This window comes from Brachypodium distachyon, chromosome 5, assembly GCF_000005505.3.
Source record: "Brachypodium distachyon strain Bd21 chromosome 5, Brachypodium_distachyon_v3.0, whole genome shotgun sequence".
Lineage (NCBI taxonomy): Eukaryota > Viridiplantae > Streptophyta > Magnoliopsida > Poales > Poaceae > Brachypodium > Brachypodium distachyon.
The window spans coordinates 10,527,172-10,534,620 of NC_016135.3; the positions used below are offsets into that span (position 1 = coordinate 10,527,172).

Genomic DNA, 7,449 nt, shown 5'->3' on the forward strand with positions numbered 1-7,449 from the left:
GGATGTTCAATACTCCGCCACCAGACACCACATAGGAGGATACACAGTATCGCGAGGATGGGTCCGTGATTCCTCCGTGCAACATTGTGCCACCTCATAGGTATGGTTGGACCATGCCACAGGCACCCCCGGAACGCCGTCCCAGACGTCGTGCCTGATATTTGCATGTAGGACCTATGTATGAGGCTTATTTCTACCTATGTATGAGACAACTTAAAATAAGATAACCTAACTAAAGCCCTATGAAGATGAAGTGCTCTTGCCCTTAGACGATGATGTGCTCTTTCCCTTAGACGGTGCTGTACTCTTCCCCTTGGACGATGAAAAACTCTTACCCGTTTTGCTTGGAATGAAGATATCTTCATCGGACGATGATGTACTCTTCCCCTTGGACGATGATGTGCTCTTTCCCTTTGACGGTGCAGTACTCTTCCCCTTGGACGATGAAGAACTCTTACCCGTTTTGCTTGGCATGAAGATATTTTCATCGGATTCCTCTTCTTCAACCCATAACAATGGATGTTTTCTAGCCCATTGTAGGTATGACTCACTCTTACCTTGATTGTGCTTCTTCCACCTTTCGTGCAACCGTAGCAGTTCTTGTCGTATCTCTGCAGAAGTCCTCAATGGAAATCTGCACCATCTTAATTGGTGGCCCAGCTCAGTTAGTAGGGTGTCACTACTAATGAGTTCGTCCGATGGAACCATCCTATTGTCTACCTTGAAATCACCAGCTAACCACAATAGCCTCCGGGACATACCTGACCAAAATCTACGATCATCTAGGAAGCCGGACGACATCTTCCCAGACGAAATTGTGAGACTACACTTCAATACCATGGACGGTTTTTTATAGTTACAGAAGATATAAATAGGCAGGAAACGGTGGCGGGAGAACCAGGCGGGAAACGGTGGCGGGAAAACAAGGCGGGAAACAGTGGCAGGAAAACGAGGCGGGAAAACGAGGCGGGAAACGCTAGCGGGCAAAGGAGGCCGGAAACGGCAGTGGGAAACGCTGGTGCGAAAACCAGGTAGGAAACGGTGGCGGGAGAATGAGTTTGAGAGCCTATAAATACCTTATCTCTGGTAGTCATCCAAGCATCCTTCCCACTACTGTTTTTCCCAATATTCCAGTGTCCCCCAATGAGTTTGCCTTGCTCCAACCAGGGCGAGAGGCTGAGAAAGATGAAAGAAGCGATGTTGCCTCTGGGGGTGGAACATCTCAGGTGTTGGTGCGGAAATCTATGCAAGGTGAAGGAGGTGACAGATTTTTCAGATAAGCTGGGCATGAAGTTTTTCATGTGTGCGAACTATGAGCATGATCCACCTGTCCCGGTTTCGCCGTACGACAAGCCTCCGGTAAGCACATTTAGGTGTGCTTAAACCTGTTGTGTGTGTCATATTCAATTTTTTTGTAACATTAGGCTATTTTGTAGTCTCCTCCGCCCCCTATGCATGTGGTATCGTTAGATTGACACGGAGATGCCTGATTGGGCAGTGGAAGAGATTAACACAAGATCACGAAGTGCATGGCAGCGTTTCCACGCGAAGGAGCGTGCGGCAAAAGCTGCAGCCCAGGAGAAAGAGGAGCAAGAGAGAGAGCTCAAAGAGCATAGGGAGGAACAACGTCCTTACTTTGATGAAGCACTGAGGAAAAATAGGGAGAAAGCTTTTCGCATGCAAGAGGAGGAACGAAGGCGCAAGGATGCTCGTGACGCAGAAAGGGAGAGGCAAAGAGAAAGGTCCGCCGTGGCAAAGGCTGCAGAAAAACGTGGCGATACGAGCGGAAAATGGCCTAACTGGACTCAGTAGTGCTTGTACTGTGTTTCAATTGTATTTGCTATCTTTAATTCTGTCCAATTGTGGTATTATCGATGTATGTTAGTTTAGTCGTGCCTTGGTTCCGTAACCAGCACATTATCGATGTATGTTAATTTATCCAAATTGTCAAGTCTTTCAGTTCAAAAAACCCGCAAGGAATCGACACCAAAATTGTCCAGCACATTATCGATGTATGTTAATTTAGTCTTTTAGTTCAAAAAACCGCAAGAATTCGAGACAAAAATTGGGCCTCGGCCGTGTATGCATTGATCATGCAACCAACTAGCTTTGGTGAAGCTGATTAGCCTAAGTAGTTCCAATCGGCCTCGGCGAAACCAACTGCATCCAGTCGGCCTGGCCGAAACTGACTGCTCCAGTCGGCCTGGACGAAACCAACTGGGCTTCAGTCGGCTTGGGCAAAGCCGACTGCCTCTTGCGGGACCTATGCTCCGCATAGCCTGCCTCCAGTCGGCCACGGCTAGGCTGGCTGGGCCTAATCGGCTTGGGCATCGGCTTGGGCCCAGTCGGCCTGGACGAGGCCGAGGCTGTACTATTTTTGAAATTTTTGAAAAACGCTTATTATTTTTGAAAATGATTAAAAAATCGTATTATTTAAAAAAAATAGCAGGATAAGCAACACGCCGCCACTGGCCAGAGCGGAGCCCGGCCGTCGAAGGCGCCGGCGGCGAGAGGTAAGCGGCGCACGCGCGTCCCAGAGGTCGCTTTTGTTTGTGAAAAGAACAAGTCTACTTAAACAAGCAATTCCTCACTGCACACGCAGCACCCCGACAAGGACAGGAGCAAATTTTAGTGCCACTGCTTCTTTATCTCCTTTGTGTTCCCCCTTGGACACTTGGAGTCCGTATGGAGTTTTGCTTCTGGGTAGCCAGCCAGCTGACGACGACCGAGCAGGGCTAGGTTGGATTGCTTATCCCAAACAATGTGTGATAGTAGGAAAACCCTATTAAAAAAAGTTAGTGCTGTAGACCTGATCCTGATTTCTGCTGGTGTAGACTCGATCTTCATGCGTCACTGTCCTCGGTCTATTTAGTCCATTGATTGATGGGGACTGAATGCCGGAACGCAGTCGCAGGCAGCTTAGCCGCTCAAGTGAAGCAGCTGCTCTCTGACTTCAACGCAGCACGTGAATCGCTGTCCCTATTGTCTCCAGTCTTGATGCTGTTCTGCTTAGGCTAACCACGGTCCAGTCCACTCTCCGGCAGCATGCTCACTCAGACCGCTGACCGGTCTACTTTAGTGCCGTGCCGCACGTTAAGAATTCCACTTGACCAATGACCACGCTACGGCCATGCCCAGTTCGAGTAAATATAGCGTTTTATGTAACTGGTGTAAACTAATGTGAATGCAAATCACCCAGCTGGCTCAAAAATAATTTGTAGGTGTGAACCCTGTTACCTTTTCCAAGCACAGCTAATGAGCTAAATAAACTTTGTTGTGTTTCGGTTGGAGCTCTGTGGTCATGGCGACTGGAAAGCGTGCATCTCGGTCTGCCGGTCCGGGATAATCAACTTATTTTTACGACTACTCCAGTTAGGAATGAAGGAAGAAATGGAGGATGTTGGGAGGATAAAAATCGTACGACACGGTTTGGAACGAAGTAAAGGATGTCTTGAATTTCCGATTTTCCGTACGTTTTCTTGTGTGAGATCCAAACGGCTTGAATATCAAGTGGCATCTCAAACAGAAAGAGATTCACGTGATGTACTGCCGCTGATTCTAAATTTTTGACTCAAATTTGTCCAAATATAAATGTATCTATTCTTAAAAAGCGTCTAGATACATGTAATATTTCGACAATAATTTAGGATCGGAGTGAGTATTTGTTTAACACAGAGCTCTTGGGCTTGATCCTACTTGAATCAGCGATGTTGTATTAAGTTCGTCATTAGGCGCATCGTCACGATATTCATCGGTGTTGTACATAATTGTCATATGGAGGAAATTGCATGTTGATCCATAAATTTGGTAGCGATGTTCATTTTTATCTGTAAACTCGCGAATTTGCAAAGTGGCCCCTTAAACTTGGCACGTGGGTTCACTTTAGTCCAAATCAATGATTTTGGGCCAAATTAGGCCACGCTGGCATCTGACGTGGCTGTCGTGGGGGTGGGGGTGAGGGGGGGGGGTGGTCTTCTTTGCAAATTAGCAGTCGTTGTTTTCTTCGTTGAACCCGCTAATCCACATCATTTGCATGCAAAGTTTTCTCAGATGTGTTGGAGAATTGCTCACCTTATGGAGCATTTGGAAGGTGAGAAACGGTCGGGTTTTCAGATCCGCTAGGCACCCTGTGATGGTGTTAGTTGACCTAATTCAGGATGACGCTAGGCTTTGGCGTCAGGCAGATAGCTTGGGGCTTGGCGCCCTCCTCTCGGGAGATGATGATGTTCCCTAGTTAGCCAATCCTGTCTTTTGTCGGTTTCTCCTCACTTTCTTCCTCCCCCTCACTTTTGTATTTGTAAATTTTCTCCTAGGTTGAGTTCTTCTCGACCTCTTTCGCAATGAATGGCACGTTGTGTTGTTTCAGTAAAAAAAAGTGTTCACATCATCATACATTATATGCTGCAACCCTACTAGCAATTCATTTTAGTGGCCCCTTCGACAATTCAACATTTTAGCTCCTAAGACTTTTCACTTTCACGTTCTATATAAAAATTTCACCAAGTATACATGTTTTCATGATATGTATGCTGATCTTTGAAACTTCTCTTTTTGGTTTCCCGAAGTTACGAATGTTCGTGTACATCAAAATTACTTCTAGTTGCATATGTGTTATGGATGGTAAAATCGTTTGACCCTATGGTATTCATCTGTATTTTACATTTGGTCACGCTATTGTCGTTTGTTTCTAACACTATGTTCCTGTTCGTATGTGCAAACAGAATTGTCCACTAAAAAGCGTGGGGAAGTTTCTATTAATCCCAGAGCCCCGTGTGACCCAATCATGCATGGCATGAAATGGGACTAAAATTTAGTCCACACTGCTAGCTTACGAAGAGTTAGAAATTGTTATATAGCAAGGATTGCAAAAGAACAGCCGAGAGAGAGAGAGAGAGCTGGAAGTGGAGTTCCGGGCGTTCGTGATGGCGGAAACATGATCCAACTGTTGGGAATATGCCCTAGAGGCAATCATGTATGATGTAATTCCCAATGTATTCATAAATATTATTAAGTTGTCCTTGTTTGAACATCTGATATGTATCATTGAATATGTGATTTGATTGTGGAACTATGTATTCATGTTGTTCATACTAAATTGTCCTTAGTCATTGAGGTTGTGCTGGACACATAACCTAGACTAATGTGAAAGTTGGCTGATGACTCGGTTCCACTTGTCATGGGCATGGTGATGTCATTCCAGCTTACACGGACTTGGCTAAAGAGTTTAGCGAGTCGGACTGACCCATATTGAGATGCAACGAGTAGGTCGTCATTTGCATGTCTCAATCAATGTAATCCTTAGACCTGAGGTTATCGCACAATCCGAGTTGTGGATCACCAACTTAGGTTCTGTCAAACGTTGTTCCGTAACAGGGCAGTTATAAAGGCAGAGTTCGGGTTGACTGAGAATCAAGCTGTGTGATGTGGATAACCAAGATGGGATTTTGCCCCTACGACTGGAGAGATATTCTCTGGACCCTCTCGAGTGATATGATTCAGGAAGCATGGCCATGCGCGACTTGGTTAACTGTTAACCGGGTCGATCGACTAAGAGTTAGTCGGATGAATCGTATATCACAGATCGAGAAGAGAGTTGAACTATTAAAGGGATGACGATTAATCGCCTATAGTTCGACAAGGTATATCGCGAGGCAAAAGGGACTAAGACGTATGTCACATTGGAAGGTACGTCGTCATGACTCGATGGTACTTGGGAGTCGGCACGTTCTGCTAGGAGCCGCTACCGATTGATCGATTGTGAGTCGGACTCCAATCGTGTCCAAGTCGCCATGAGCCTGCGGGGTCACACACTTAAGAGCGGGAGCAAGTATTTGGTCGGGTTGGACCCGAACTGGAATTGGGCTGACAATGCGAGTTGGACTCGCAGGGTGGATGGGCCACAAGGCTTGGAGCCCACTTCCACTCGATATATAAGCAGGGGCGTGGGATGCCTAAGGGGCACGGTTTTTCCACTCTCATGCGTTGAGAACCCTAGCCCGATTCAGTTCAACCGTCGCACCGGACCTAGCAGTCCGCCGCCGGAGCTCCTCCTCGCACGTGTGGATACCGGCAGAGGTGCCGTACGTTCAGCACTTCGACGATCGCGGGATTGGATCGGCTGGATCGGATCGAGGGACTGCACTGCATCAAGGCGCCGCATCAATAATCCGCAACTGCGCGTCTAGTGGTAATCCTCGTGGCCTTCTATCTCGGCTAGATCTTGGGAGTTCGCGTAGAAAAAGTTTTTTTGTTTATCTCTACGCGCCTCTTCACCAACCTGATGTTCTGATACCATAAAATAGTGCAAGGATAGGTGGATAATGTTGGAAGAACACCAGGCATGACAAGAAGCCACTAGGTTTTCTTTGTATATATGCCCAACAAAACATGCAAAAAGATTACAATACAATATACAAGATTTCTAAAATCAATTATGAAATACTCCTACAAAGACACACGTGTTAGATAACGAACATGTTGCTATCAGTCCTACATCCGTGATTACACACATAATACACACTTGAGGCTCCAAAGAAACTTGAAACCCTCAAACCACGGAGACGGCGGCAATCGGAGATCCAAGGAAGAAGAGGACAAGGATAAGATCATTCAGGCACAGCTCTCCAAGCACATTCAAAAGCGAGAAACGTCAATGTGGTTAGAAAAACCAACGAATAATTGAGATTCGACACTTCTCAGTTACGCCAACCCTCAACTCAAGTCACGGCCTGTTTCTAAAATCTGCAAAATGTACAGTATCATCAAACAAGTGGGGATTCTTTTTGGTCCTAGCAGCAAAAAAGAAGTTCGTAAGGCAGCCATCAACTTGAAAAGAAAAACATTCAGGCCATTGCTTACCAGAAGCGGTGCTTGTCCGGAAATTTCCGCAACAAATTCCAGCCATTGCTTACCAGCAGCAGGGGCTGCCCAGCCGGGGGCGGCTACCCACGGGTGATAAAGGACGGGACCGTCGGATAGCGACTTGGTCGGGCCTGCCCCACTCCGTAATAATAAAGCGCCTCGCTAATTAATCCCTCCCCTGCTCACTGATTAATTAAACAAAAGAAGAGCCCACCCACCCACCCACCGGATTGACGAGGCTGCCGTCTCTCCTCGGGCAGAGAAGAGATCCCTCTATAAATCCCCGCCTCCCTCTCGCCCCCTCTCGCTTCATCCATCCATCCCCCGAATCGAAAGAGAAGAGAGATTATTATCTGAAGATGGTGGCGGCGATCGCGGTGGCGTCGGCGGGGGTGGGGATGCTGGCGGGGGTGGCCATGGCCAACCGGTCCATGGAGGAGGCCTCCCGGAGGCCGCCCGCGGCGGCGGCGATGCGGCCGCGGTGCACGACGTGCAGCGGGACGGGGCGGGTGGAGTGCCTCTGCGCGCGGTGGTCCGACGGGGACGGCTCCGGCTGCCGCACCTGCGCCGGGACGCGGAGGATGCCCT

At 47.7% G+C, this 7,449-nt stretch overlaps 1 long non-coding RNA gene across 1 annotated transcript; it reads right to left on the reverse strand.

Annotated features, from left to right (window-relative positions):
• Positions 1–6,341: 6,341 nt before the first annotated feature.
• On the reverse strand, positions 6,342–7,220 carry LOC112269537. Its single transcript, XR_002961418.1, has 2 exons — positions 6,859–7,220; positions 6,342–6,741 (listed from the first exon to the last, which is right to left on the reverse strand). It is a non-coding gene; the product is annotated as an uncharacterized LOC112269537 (long non-coding RNA).
• Between the last annotated feature and the right edge of the window lie 229 nt (positions 7,221–7,449).